Here is a 12,697-nt window from a genome sequence, read left to right on the forward strand (position 1 = left end):
ATCCTGCGTCCCTGGGACACTCAACTTTCTCTTCCTCTTATCCCATTTTGATTAGGGTAGATGTATAACACTCTTTAACATAGAGTGCAACTCCCCCCCTCCCCCGCCACTTTTCCTCCCTATTTTGTCCCATCTGTAAAACCTATAGCCCTCAATGCATACTGCCCAGTTATGGGTAGGGTCTCACCAGGTTTCCATCAGCCCCACTATATCAAAGTTATTGTCTGCAAGTGGGAGTGCAAGTTCTTCCTGCTTGTTCCCCAGGCTCCTAGCATTAGTATAAAGGCACTTGAGCCCTTCGAATGTTGCCTTTGGTGCCCCCCACCCCAGTTCTGATGCCCAGTGGGCCCCTTCATACTTACCTGGGATGTTCTGTTGCATGTATTACATAGATTGTAGGTCCTAGATTCTCTCCATCTTCTGCCTCCCAGTCCCCCATTGAACCTAGTTTAAAGCCCAACATAGGAGATCAGCCAACATCTAAGAAAAGAAACTCTTACCTTTTGCAGAGAGATGAAGCCCATCGCATCCCAGGAAGTCCCTTGCATGGAAGTGCGGATTATGGTCCAGGAGGCCAAAACCTACATGATGGCACCAACTCCAAGAGCCACAGGTTGACCTCTCTGACACAAGTGATGTGATGCCTACTGCGACTGCTGACCAGGAGGATCGATGAGAAAACCACCTGCGCCCCTGTCTTCCTAAGAGTAGTCACTCATGAGACAGTCTGGACTACTCCTGGCTGCAACATTTGTTCTCACATGGATGAGGACCACGGGATAGTAATCAAAGGGCCGGATGACATCTCACTGTGACGTCCCTGATCCTGGCTCTAGGCAGGCAGCAAACCTCTCGCGCCATGGCATCCAGGTGGCAGATGGTTCCCTCTGTTCCTCTCAGCAGGGAGTCTTACCCTCTACAACGATGCGGCATCTCTTCTTCCGGTTACCTGGCTGGCCCTCAGCTCACTCGGTGATGGTTGTGGGCTCCTCCAGTGCACTTTTCTCCACTGCACACTCCTCCAGTGGCTTAAAGCAGGCTTGTAAGGCATTCAATGTTTTGGTTACTGGCACCAAACCAAAAGTAACTAAGAAGGAACAGATTCAGCCATTGAAAAATCCTCACCATTGTCGAAGAATCACTGCATAAAGGCATAGCCTGAGACATCTGGATGACATTCACCTATTCATGGTTGTCAGGGATGTCTTGGCCAACTAATTAGACTCTGATCACCACCTAATTCTCACCTGCCATGACTTGATGGATTGTTCTTTTGGAAGGTGCTGTTGTCTTCACGAGCCTAGTTGTGGTGCTAGGCGTCTTCCCAGTGGGGCTCCAACCTCCCATTTACCCCAGCCATATACCTACCAGTCGTCATCACAGGAACAGATATAAACTGGACCATATGTGTGTGGTCAGCCTAGCCATTTTCTCTCACTCAATGCCAGTTATCGGTACCTGCTCCAGATAATTACCTCTGACATAAAAAAAATCTTTAAACTGTCCAGAACTCAGATTCCAAATAGTCTGCCCAGTCTGATATATCAACCAAATCCTATCCCTCTTTTTGTCTTGTAATCCCTTCTTTTCTAGGGCTGGATGCCCAGGATCCAGTCACTCTGTAGAGTTCCCTTCCTTGATGGGGCAAAGGAAAACTGCCATGGGGAAATCTTCCCCTTCTTAGTAAGCAAAATAAAATGGAATACAAAAAACTGAAATCAGTGCTTCAAGTGCTGCCACCCCACAGGTGTTGGTCCTTTCAACTACAATCCCTCTTTGGCTGGCTAGACTTCACTCCCGGGCTCAGCTAATTGCCCTCATTAACATGAGGGAATGCCCCCCTGGGGCTACCCAGTCTCCTGATCTGCATTGTCAGTGCAACTCAAAAGAGGAAAATGTCCCTGTATACTCAGGTTCCCCTTGGCAGTCCACAAGGCTTTTAACCCTCACTGCCACTGTGAATGCCGGATGGCAGCACTCACAGAGCTCCTCTGAGCTCACAGACCATCTCAGTCTCAAGCCCCATTCCTGGGGATAGCCTCCTCGCTCTCAACCAGAGCTTCCACCTTGTTGGTGTTCTCTCTCCTTCCCCCTCTCCCTCCCCAGGGAAAACTCCCTGCCAGAAGTAGCCCCAGGGCACCAAGAGGATCCAATGCAATGCACCTGGCACTCAAGTAAATTCAGTGTTGGGCACAACAGGAGTTCCCTCAACATCATCACTGCCCTCTTACATAAACCCCAGCCTGGATCACATGTCTCCTCTGAAGAGGCACTTCCAGCCTCTTCACAACCATCAGATGGCTGTAAAAGTTTTGCAGACAGCTTTTGAAGGGAGGACCACCCCCTTAAGAGGAGAGGTGTGCCCCCATCCCCGGTTCATTCTTTCTGATTTTAACAGCCAGTACTGTTTAGGTGACCGCCCTTCTGTACAAAAACAGCATGGGGCTGCAGTGTGGCTTTTATGGCAGGCTGTGGAAAACAAGTGCTGTTTCATAAAAGACAGAAAAGTGAAAGCTATAAGGCATTTGTTATACAGAGGGAAATGTGAAAGTGTTTAGAAAGAGAGGCAGTGAACAGATTAAAAGTTTGGATGCAAGAAAGGGCAGGAGGAAAGAGTAAGAATAAAACTTAAGTAAAAACTGTTCTAAGAAAAAGTTGTAATCCGGTCTCAGTGCCTGAGGTCATGCTGTGGTTTTTTAGGTTAAGTACAATAACTTTTATTGCTGGTCCAATAAGAAGTCAGTAGCAGAGAAAATTAACCCGTGCTAAAAACGGTGCAAATGTACAGAAGTAGAGCCCAAGAAGCCTAAGGAATGAACAGCTTTACAAAGGTTGTTAAAGTATTGGTGTAAAACAGAGGGTGTGAGCAGTGTGGTGTGTTTGTATTGGGTATGTTGCAAGGTAAAGAGGGACTATTGAAAGTGTAAGTGTGGGCATTCTCATTGGTAACCGGGAGTGAGAAAGGAAAGGTAAGAAATGTTTTTGCTACCCAGAATAGTATAAAAATCCTAGAAAAGAAAGTGTTAACAATTTGTTAAGGCAAGAAAAAAGGTGTTTGTGAAAACTAGTGTCAGCTATTAAGGCTCTTGCTGTAATTGATAGAGTTAGTCAAGACAAGCATATAAAGGCATTTCTTAAGGTACAGGCAAAAAAAGTTAAAGATACAAGCATTAGGGATGTGCGAAACGGGCCGCACTTGATTTGGATTTGGCCCAAATCAGAGACAGTGATTCAATTCATTGATTCGGATCACTGTCCTGATTCAATTCGGCCAAATCCAAAGATTCAATGCTGATTCAGAGAATCAGCAATTCTGCCATAGGCACAGCTTTAAAAGTTTTTTCTACGTATCTCAAGGTACCAGGTGCAGCTCATGAACACTGCAATAGTGGAGCAGATGGAGTGTCCCACAGGAGTGGGGGGTGGGGGGTGAGGGAGGAGGGCCTGCATGCTCAGCGGCGGACCCAGAAGTGCTTCTGGTCCACTTCCAGGTCTGCTGCTGAGCATGCAGGGGAGGCCCCTGTGCCCTCCTGGCTCAGCAATTGGCCATGGGGGGACCCTGGATGCCCCCCCAAACACCCAAGAGGCACCAGTCACCAAGCTGGGGGGGGGTGCAGGGGGGCCCCCTGCATGTTCCCTTGTGGACCCAGAAGTGGACTGGAAGTGCTTCTGGTCCACTTCCAGGTCTGTTGCTGAGTGCACTGGGCACTCCCCTACACTCCCGTGGGATGCTTCATCTGCCCCAGCATCTCAGCATTCAATTTGGAAAGATTAAAGGGTCTCCTGATGTGATTTGAATTCAGAGATTTGGCCACCAAACTGGGCTAAATCTCCATCGAATCAAATCAGCAACCAAAGCTTTGCACAGCCCTAACAAGCATGTAGCTTGAATGAAGAATCAAACTCCATCCCCAATAAAGGCAGTGTAAATATTCACTAAATGTTAAAATGAGATTATAATTTATAATAAATAGTTTAAATCAGGGAGTGACAATACAACTCCTTAGGGTATGTGAGTCCCTGACTTGGGTCTATTCTGAAAACAAAGGGGAAAACCTAAAAACAGACAATAAAATTCAGAGCTTTGAATTCAGTAACAACTGTTATAGCTCCTGGTATAGCAAAACACCCTGAAATTCCAGCAGCTATAGCAGAAGTAAAATGATTTTTAGTATTAAATTTGGCTAATATAGGGTTGTTGTTTTTTAAGGTTATTTCCTTGGCACAAAAGTGCTGGTATAATTTGAAATTGATATTCATGAGAACAATAATATTGTTTTATCCAACCATCTTTAAAAATTTACAATGTCCCAGCAATAAAAATATGCAAAAAGTTTAAGTAAATATTCTGAGGGAGAAATTGTCCCTCTAAAAGAAAAACTCATTTCTGAAATAATAATTTGGTTAAATTATAACAAGGGTATTGGCATCCCTCAATCAGACAGAAGCAGGAAGACAGTGCTGTGTGTGTCAGGCACAAAGCATAGGTGAGGACTGCATACTAGGAGCTGCAGCATACTAGGTCTAGCTCTAAGCAGAAGCACTAATAGGAAGAATGCTTGTAGTAACCTGCAGTAGCTGATGGAAGAGGTTGTTTATTTCATTAAACAATCATATGTCCAGAATGAAACTTTCTCCCCCCCCACCCCCAGATCCATTAAACTCTCTCATCCATGTTTCAAGGCTGAAATCATCCTTATGTGGGCAAAATAGCTTCTACAAGCTACACCCTGGCTGAGCAGCCCCTCTGCAGCTTCTGCCTTGCAGCCAGGGAACTCGTCCCACTCTTCTGTATCAGGAGTCAGTAGCCTTCTGCTGACATGTACTGGAGCTTGAAACCCAACAAGCCCTGGCTATGGGTTACAAGTGTCCATCCCTCCTCCTGCCTCTGGGTGGCCAGCTGCCAGATAGTCACCCCTTCTCCAGTGAGGAAAGCACAGGTGAAGCAGAGCAGCAGGCTCCACAGCACACAGTATGGGCTGCATGGTTCAGGCCTGTGGCATAGATCCCCTCTCTGCTGGATCAGACCTTCACAAGCTGATTCAAATCTCCTTGTGGGCCAGGTTTAGCCCACAGACTGTAAGTTACTGACCCCTTTTTTACATAGCAGCTATGGAGGTACACTCTGGTCCATCACCTATGGCTACCTGCTTCCATACTTGCAGATCTTGGCAGATACCATCCCATGCCTCAACACTTGTTGATACAACCATCTCCTCTCCAGCATGGTACATGCTCTCCAGCATGGTCCAGCATAGCGAGAATGAATTTAAAAATGAAAGGAAGTAGAGCAGGACAATAGGGCTGTGTGAAGCTTTGGTTGGTGATTCGATTTGGAGGAGACTTGGCCCAATTTGGTGGCCAAATCTCTGAATCTGAATCGAATCAGGGGAACCATCTAAAGGTCTGAATTGATTCAAAGCTCTCTGACTCTTCGGGAAAGATTCGGAGAGCTTTGATGATTCGGGCAGTCCCTGGTGGCTGCAGCAGGGAGCTGCAGCTGACTCCAAACTCATAAGTACTAGGGGCAAGGGAGTGGGGGTTGGGAAAAGGGGGAGGGGACCATGGGGGGAACCCCACTAGCCCCCTGACCCTCCCCCACTCCCTCAGCCCTCCCCATGGCTGGCCCCAGTGCTCACCGGGCGCTGCTGGGGAGGGGGGGGGCGATCCCTGCTGCCTCCCACTGCCTCACGCTGCATGGGGGGCTCTGCCACAAGCCGCCCAAGCTCCCCTCATTCCCCCAGCCCCTCTCCATGGCTGCTCCACCTGGGCCAGCTCTGGCCCTTTAAGGAAAAAAAAATGGATAAAAGCCCCAGGACTCACTGTTCCTGTAGCAGCCTCGGGGTTTCGGGGGCTCCTGCGGAGCCTCCCACATGGTGCAGGGCAGCAGGAGACAATGGGGATTGACCCCGCCCAGCAGGAGCAGTGAGTCCAGGGGTTTTTGGGGGGGTTTTTTTCCTTAAAGGGCTGGAACTGGCCTGGGCAGGGCACCCATGGGGGGACTGGGGGGCTCGTGCACAGCCCCATGCAGCGTGGGGCAGTGGGAGGCAGCAGGGATTGCTCCCCCCCCCCGACCTGGCAGTACCCACTGATCCGGGGTTTTTTTTTTCCCCAAGTGCCAGGAGCTGGGGCAGCCATTGCCAGGCTGGGAGAGTGGCGGGGGGTGGGCCTGACCTGGCTGATTTGGAGATTCAGCAGCAGCCAAATCTCTGAACCAGATTCAGCCAAATCAAATTGGGACAGTGATTCAAATCACTGAATCAAATCACTGTCCCCTGAATTGGCCAAATCTGAATCCAAAGCAAATACTTACCGCTTCGCACAGGCCTATAGGACAACCAATCTGATGTGGGCATGGGTAGAGAGCAATAAGTGGTGGTTATGCACCCAGGGAGGTTCTTCATGCACCTTCCAGAATCTCTGGATGCCTCCTGCAGAAGACATAGAAAAATGCCACAGGGAACTTTTTCTGCCCTGCCATCACTGAGAAAAACTCACATTGGAGCTTCTTTCTGACTAATTATGGGTATATTATCTCCCTCCACGTCCTACCTCATCCCCTTCATTGCCCAGCTTTATCCCTGTGGGATCAAATTGGGTGGAACTATAGACACTCCTGAGGGCAGAGCTAGGATCCAGAATGACCTGTATAGACTACAAAAATAGTCCACAGTCAATTATATGAGATTCAATAACAAGTGCAAAGTCCTGTACTTGGGACCAAATAACAACATGCACAAATACAGACTGGGGAACAACTGGCTTGGTAGCAGTACTGCAGAGAAGGGCCTAGGGGTTATGGTGGCTGATAAGCTGAATATGAGCCAATAATATGCTCTTGTTGCAAAAAAGACCAACAGCGCACTGGGTTGTATTAACAAGAGTGTTCCTTGCAAATCAAGGACATTGAAATAGGCTACCTAGAGAAGCTTGGAAACTTTCATGAGCAGGTTAGGCAGACACCTGGGTGGGATGGTTTAGTCAGGGATGATACAACCTTGAACAGGATGCTGGATGCATGGATGACTTTGTGAGGATGACTTCCAGCCTTATTTCCTATGATCCTATAAGCACGTTTCAGTCCTCTGTCTCTCCCAGCCTAACTAACTGAAAACTAAAACAAATATGGTCTTTGTGCTCTGGGCCAAAAAGGTTGAAATGTTTCATTTCAGCAGCATCATCATCTTTGTGGCTGAGCCCATGTTCCTTTTAGAAAGAGATCTCACATCGTGATTTAAAGGCTACAAGAAAGTTCACCAAAGCCCATGAAAGCATCACAACATCAATGCCTGAATCCTTAAAGTGTGTGGTTCCTCATGTCCATGGTTCACCCAAGGGCATGACCTATGTTGTGTCCTCCTCTGATCACTCTCGTTAACACTTATGCTGGGATCCCCAGGCTAAGGTTTAAAACAATGCCAGCCTGCTCAGGGAGAATCACTGGAAGGTAGCAAAGTGTATCTGTCAGGAAGACTACTAAGAACACATCAGCAAAGATTCAGTCATTTTGTTTTAAAAATCATTTATGCCTCACAACCAGGCCCCAGTGGTATCATGCAACAATGCTGTAAAAGCAGTAATAAGATGGAGAACCAAGGGGTAGGGATGAACCCCAAACCCTGCACAATGGCAACATGAAACGGCAATACAGTATGTAACACCTGGCCATAAAGGAACACCTGCATTCAGTCTCTACAGCAGACTGTAGCTGTCAGAAGAAATAAAATCTACTTTTAAGGATTTTTCTCTGTGTGAATTAAATGAGAAAGGAAAAAAAAAAAAAGAGAGATCTCACTATGCCAGCCCAACACTGAGAATTCATGGCTTACATGTGCCCATTAGCACAGTGAGCACTGAGCAAACCAAGGCTCCTAGATACCAGGAAAACCTAATGACTGGGCTAAGAGAGAGCACAGTGCTACAATATGTCACTGTTTGGTTTTGGTTGTGAAGCTGTTCTCAAAATATTAATGAGTAACTGAGAGAGATCTAGAATGAATATATGAGACCAGAGGTAGGCTTTTGAAGCTCTCACTGCAATTGTTTTGCCAAACCAAAACCAGGGAGTCTCATTCACACTTACAGACATAGGGAAAGCCTAAAGCTTTGCTCAGTGCAAGAAGACTGTGTGTAAGGTCAGTCAGCCAAGCCACACACTTTGGACCTTGACTTTCACTATTTTCAGGAATTATGACAGCACTCGAGTAAAAGCCAACTTTATGGAAATGGGAGGCTTCTCCCTAGCTTGTTCCTCTGGCCATATGATTGAGGGCAGGTGACACTTGGGGGCATCCAAACCACAAGCCTCTGTGCTTGGGCCTGCACTTAAGATGCCTGCCAACAGACTTTAGAAATATCTGAAGCCCCTGAAGGGGGTGGAAGATATTTGCCAGTTATAGGGCCACTTATGGTTCTGGACTGACTCATGGATTTGGACTTGATTTGGCTGATTTGGCTTGGAACACAAAAAAATTTCTTTAAAAAAAAAAAAGCTGTTACCATACACTCCCAATTATTGGTCACAAAACCCACTGGGGTGTATTGCCTACATTAAAGATGTATTGATAGCATGGCTACTGATAAAAGAATAGATAAGGTTACAGCTTGACCCTTTATTATTTATACTCAAAGCACAAGATACACAGCATGCATCAGGGCTACCCATCAGAGTGGAGCACATGTTCTCACCTGTGCCCTCACTAGGGAGTCATGATGTTGGGTATATTGTGTCATACTGGCAGTAGCTGTTTCCAGGAGCTCTCTGAGCACATCTACATGTGTACTTACTGTGCAGTAACCAAAATTACTGCATAGTATGGGTGCATGTCTACATGTGCACACCCATACTGCACAGTAAATATGGCAACTTACACTGACTTGAGTGTAAATATGATACCTGCATCATGCAGGTATCTAATTTACACCTGATTAGTTACTGTGCAGTAATGCACATGTAGATACCTTACTGTACAGTAACACTGTGTGTAAACTGACTTGGGACTAACTTTAGTCCCAAGTCAGTCCACACATAGCATTAATGCACTTTAACACCTGCACGTGTAGATGCCAGCCTATTCCCACTTACTGCTGTGCAGTAATTTACTGCACAGTAAATTTATGCCTGCATAAATGCATGTGTAGACACGCCCTCTGTGTCCTTGTCCAATTTCCCTCTGATCAAGTCAACGTGTGAATTCTCTTAAACTAATAAGTATCTTCTGATTGGCTAGCTTGATGTTTAGAGAAACCAGAAACCAGCCTGAACCGGCCTATATGTGCATGCAGGTTGTGGAAACTAACTTGAACCAGGTCTTAGTGATCATTTAAGTGTCAATTAGGCAATATTTATGTGAAAAAGAGACTGCACTTTGCAGCAATAAGTGCACTTTCTAAAGGAAGATGCTAAAAACTGAAATAGAAATTATGCTAGCAAACTGAGAGAGAAATTAGATGCATGCAAGGCTAGATCCAGGGAGGGAATACTGGTGCACTTGCACCTCATTTCTGATTCCGTTCACCCAAAGTTTAAGATCAACTGCCTGACATAATAAGCAGTAGCAGCATTTCTAGTCAGGCTGTGCTGAGAGGGTCACTTGACTTCATGGCTCATTATAATCCACCTGATCCCTTCTAAACTCTTCATTCCACAGGTTTTATCAACTCTCTCTTCTTTTTAATAGCCTTGATGCCCTAGGCCCCTCCTATATTAATAAAGACTTTAGTCTATTAGTAACTGGAAAAAAACGTGTTGTTTGATATATGATGATGCATCCCACTTTCAATAATTCTAGATCTGCCCACAACTGCATGTAATCCAAGGTATATTCGAAAGAACAGCTGGAAGACACCAGATGTGTCCACCAAGTGTTAAACCCAGAGCAGCTTGTTAGTTCACATTCAAGAGGTTTAAGCATCTTGGCGGAATATTGGAGCAGTTCAGGGACTCTGTATCCTCAGAGTATACAAGGGAGCTGAGCTGCAGAGGTCAAATGGCTTGATCAAGGACATACAGGAAATCTGTGACAGAGCAGGGAGTTAAGCCCAGACCTCCCATGCTTTAATCACTAGGACTGATTTCCTCTCTCATTCTTAAGTAACAAATTAGTCAACAGTCCTAATGTTTAAATGTCATCACCAGGCCTCTTCATTAGAACCTCCTGATAGGCAGCATTCAGAGCCCATGTTTGAAGTTATATGCAGACACAGAGAGGCAGTATAGCAATGGTGATACTCAGCACATACTTTCAGCATTTTCTTCATGGAGAGCTGGAAACATTTTCTAATAAGCAAAACTGAGATTTTGGAGTGTACAACTCTACACTTAGAAGCCAGTGCAACAGCAACATCACGGAAGACAGGAGCAGGAAAGCCTAGTCCCCACTGTATCAGCCTCTCCTACTACAGCAGCTGGGTAGAAGTCTAAACCCAGAGCAGCTTGTTAGTTCACATTTAAGTTGTTTCTTTTTATGTAGCATTTATCTAGCTTCATAAATGTGAGTTCATTCTGATTATCTCCAGTCTATGGAGAGACAGCACACTTAGGGCCATCACATGGCAGCAGGGTTTGCTCAGGGAGAGAAGCTCAGTCCTGGCTCGCGGATACCTCTACCTTTGCTAGAGCAGGAGGACTATGGGCATAGAGTCAATTATGCCAGCTTTAATAACCAGCAAGTCCCTCAAAGGGGACCATCACTGCAGCTCCTGTGTGATGATCTACAGGAGGGAGAGCTTTTCTGGGGCCGGGCATGTTTTAACATCAGTATCTACAGCAGGACAAAAGCTTAACTAGCACCAGCTCCACTGCAAGCACTTGATCACTGCTTTGCACCAACCTTGCAGAAGTGACAGGGTGAGCCAGGGCACAGTATAAGCTGGAATCTGGCTCTGGGAGGACAGAAAACCACAGAGACACAAACAATCCAGAGGAGCTCACTGGCCCCTTTTGCAAACTGTACTAATTGTAACAAATCACCATCTGGAAACCAAGCCGCATCAGCTCGTTGTTAGCAGAATGACAGGAACTAGTAGGGCCTAGACCTAATCCAAACAATCCTGCACATTATTGGCACAGCTCTGTGTTTTGGAACCACTGTTAATTCCACTATCTTCCCCATTGGTTGATCTCTGTACCTGATGGCTGTTGTGCTGTGCTGAACTCCTGTTACAAATGAGACACATAAATTGTGCCCAGTTACTGCTCATCGTGGTATGATCAGTCAGCAGGCAACTTCAGGGTCTTTGGGAGGGCACTGAATGCAGCAGTGTAGTGCCCTTGCAGAGAAACTGTGCACACAGGCCAGTGTGGCAAAGGTCACTCAACTTCAATAAGGGCAGTTCACAAATGGTCTGTCTGTACAGAGCAGGTGGCTACTGATGGGACAAATGAGAATGTAGGCAGGGAAGTGAAGGGGAGGCCAAGAATCCTAATTTTGGTACAGTGGGTGGGGGAGGGTCCAAGGATGATACTACAGTGTCATCAAAGGCTGGTATGAATTGATGGCCCCCTGCAGTCAGGTGGAGGTCACAATGGGTCAGACAGGAAAGGATGAAAATCTGGACAGCAGTTTTTAGCTATGGGTTGAAAATAGAGGACAGACCTGGGAAACACTAGGGAAACCGCAACTGCAGACTTTGGGGCTTCCTGGGTGTGTGCAGTGGGATGGGGAGGGGCACACAGCTTCCAGGCTGGACACTAGGACAGAGGCAGTAGTTACAGGTGTTTGGAACATGATTCTATCAGGACCCAGACTCAGCTTGCTTGCCTGAGGGTGAACACACTGACTGGATTCAATGCAGTCAGCCATTCAGTGTATTCACCTTCCACAGACCCATCCCAGCTCATGCAGTGGGCTGGAAACCTGTAAACATATTCAGAACTGCCCACCCATGTAGGGTTTCTCTAGCTTGCCCCCAAACTTGGTAATCCCATATGCAAAGATTGCCCTTCATCCCCAGCATCTAGCTACAGTAGCTCTGAGTTTGCCAGGTCAAGTCCACCAGATACCTCCTTTAGCTCAGCTGCTGCACTTGCCCTTTGTTAAAGTAAACTCATTGGCTCCTAGCTTGCTTCCAAGTCCTGCATAAACCCCTTCCTCCTTGATGTAAAGCACTGTCCTGCCTGAGTTCAGAGTGATTGTTCCTGAAGGTGTGTGAAACAGACCCTTTTTGATTTGGATTCAGATTTGGCCCAAATCAAGGACAGTGATTCATTGATTCAGATCACTGTCCCCAATTCAATTTGGCCGAATCTAAATCTGAAGATTTGATGCTGACTCAGAAAATCAGCAATTCAGACACAGATGCAGCTTTTAATGTTTTTTCTAAATACTTTGAGATACCAGGCACGGCTCGTGAATGCTGTGAGGCTGGGGTGGATGGAGCATCCCACACAAGTGCAGGTCCCCACCCCTGTGCGCTTGGTAGCGAACCTGGAAGTAAATCGGAAGTACTTCCGGCCCACTTCTGGGTCCACCAGGGAGCATGCTGGGTGAGCCCCCTGCACCCCCCCAGCTCATTGATCAGCTGCAGGGGGACCCCGGGTGCCCCCCAGGCCCAAGAGACACCAGTCACCAAGCCGCAAAGGGGTGTGGGGGGGCCCCCAGCTCGCTCTCCAGTGAATCTGGAGGTGGACTGGAAGTGCTTCTAGTCCACTTCCAGGTCTGCTGCTGAGCGTGCTGGGAGCCCCCATGCTTCTGTG

General features: G+C 46.9%; 1 long non-coding RNA gene across 1 annotated transcript; it reads right to left on the minus strand.

Annotated features, from left to right (window-relative positions):
• Positions 1-499: 499 nt before the first annotated feature.
• Positions 500-12,650, minus strand: LOC149858320 (uncharacterized). Its single transcript, XR_016444021.1, has 2 exons — positions 6,314-12,650; positions 500-1,087 (listed from the first exon to the last, which is right to left on the minus strand). It is a non-coding gene; the product is annotated as an uncharacterized LOC149858320 (long non-coding RNA).
• Between the last annotated feature and the right edge of the window lie 47 nt (positions 12,651-12,697).

Source organism: Crocodylus siamensis, chromosome 8, assembly GCF_052110815.1.
Source record: "Crocodylus siamensis isolate JL-2025a chromosome 8, ASM5211081v1, whole genome shotgun sequence".
NCBI classification, from domain to species: Eukaryota; Metazoa; Chordata; order Crocodylia; family Crocodylidae; genus Crocodylus; species Crocodylus siamensis.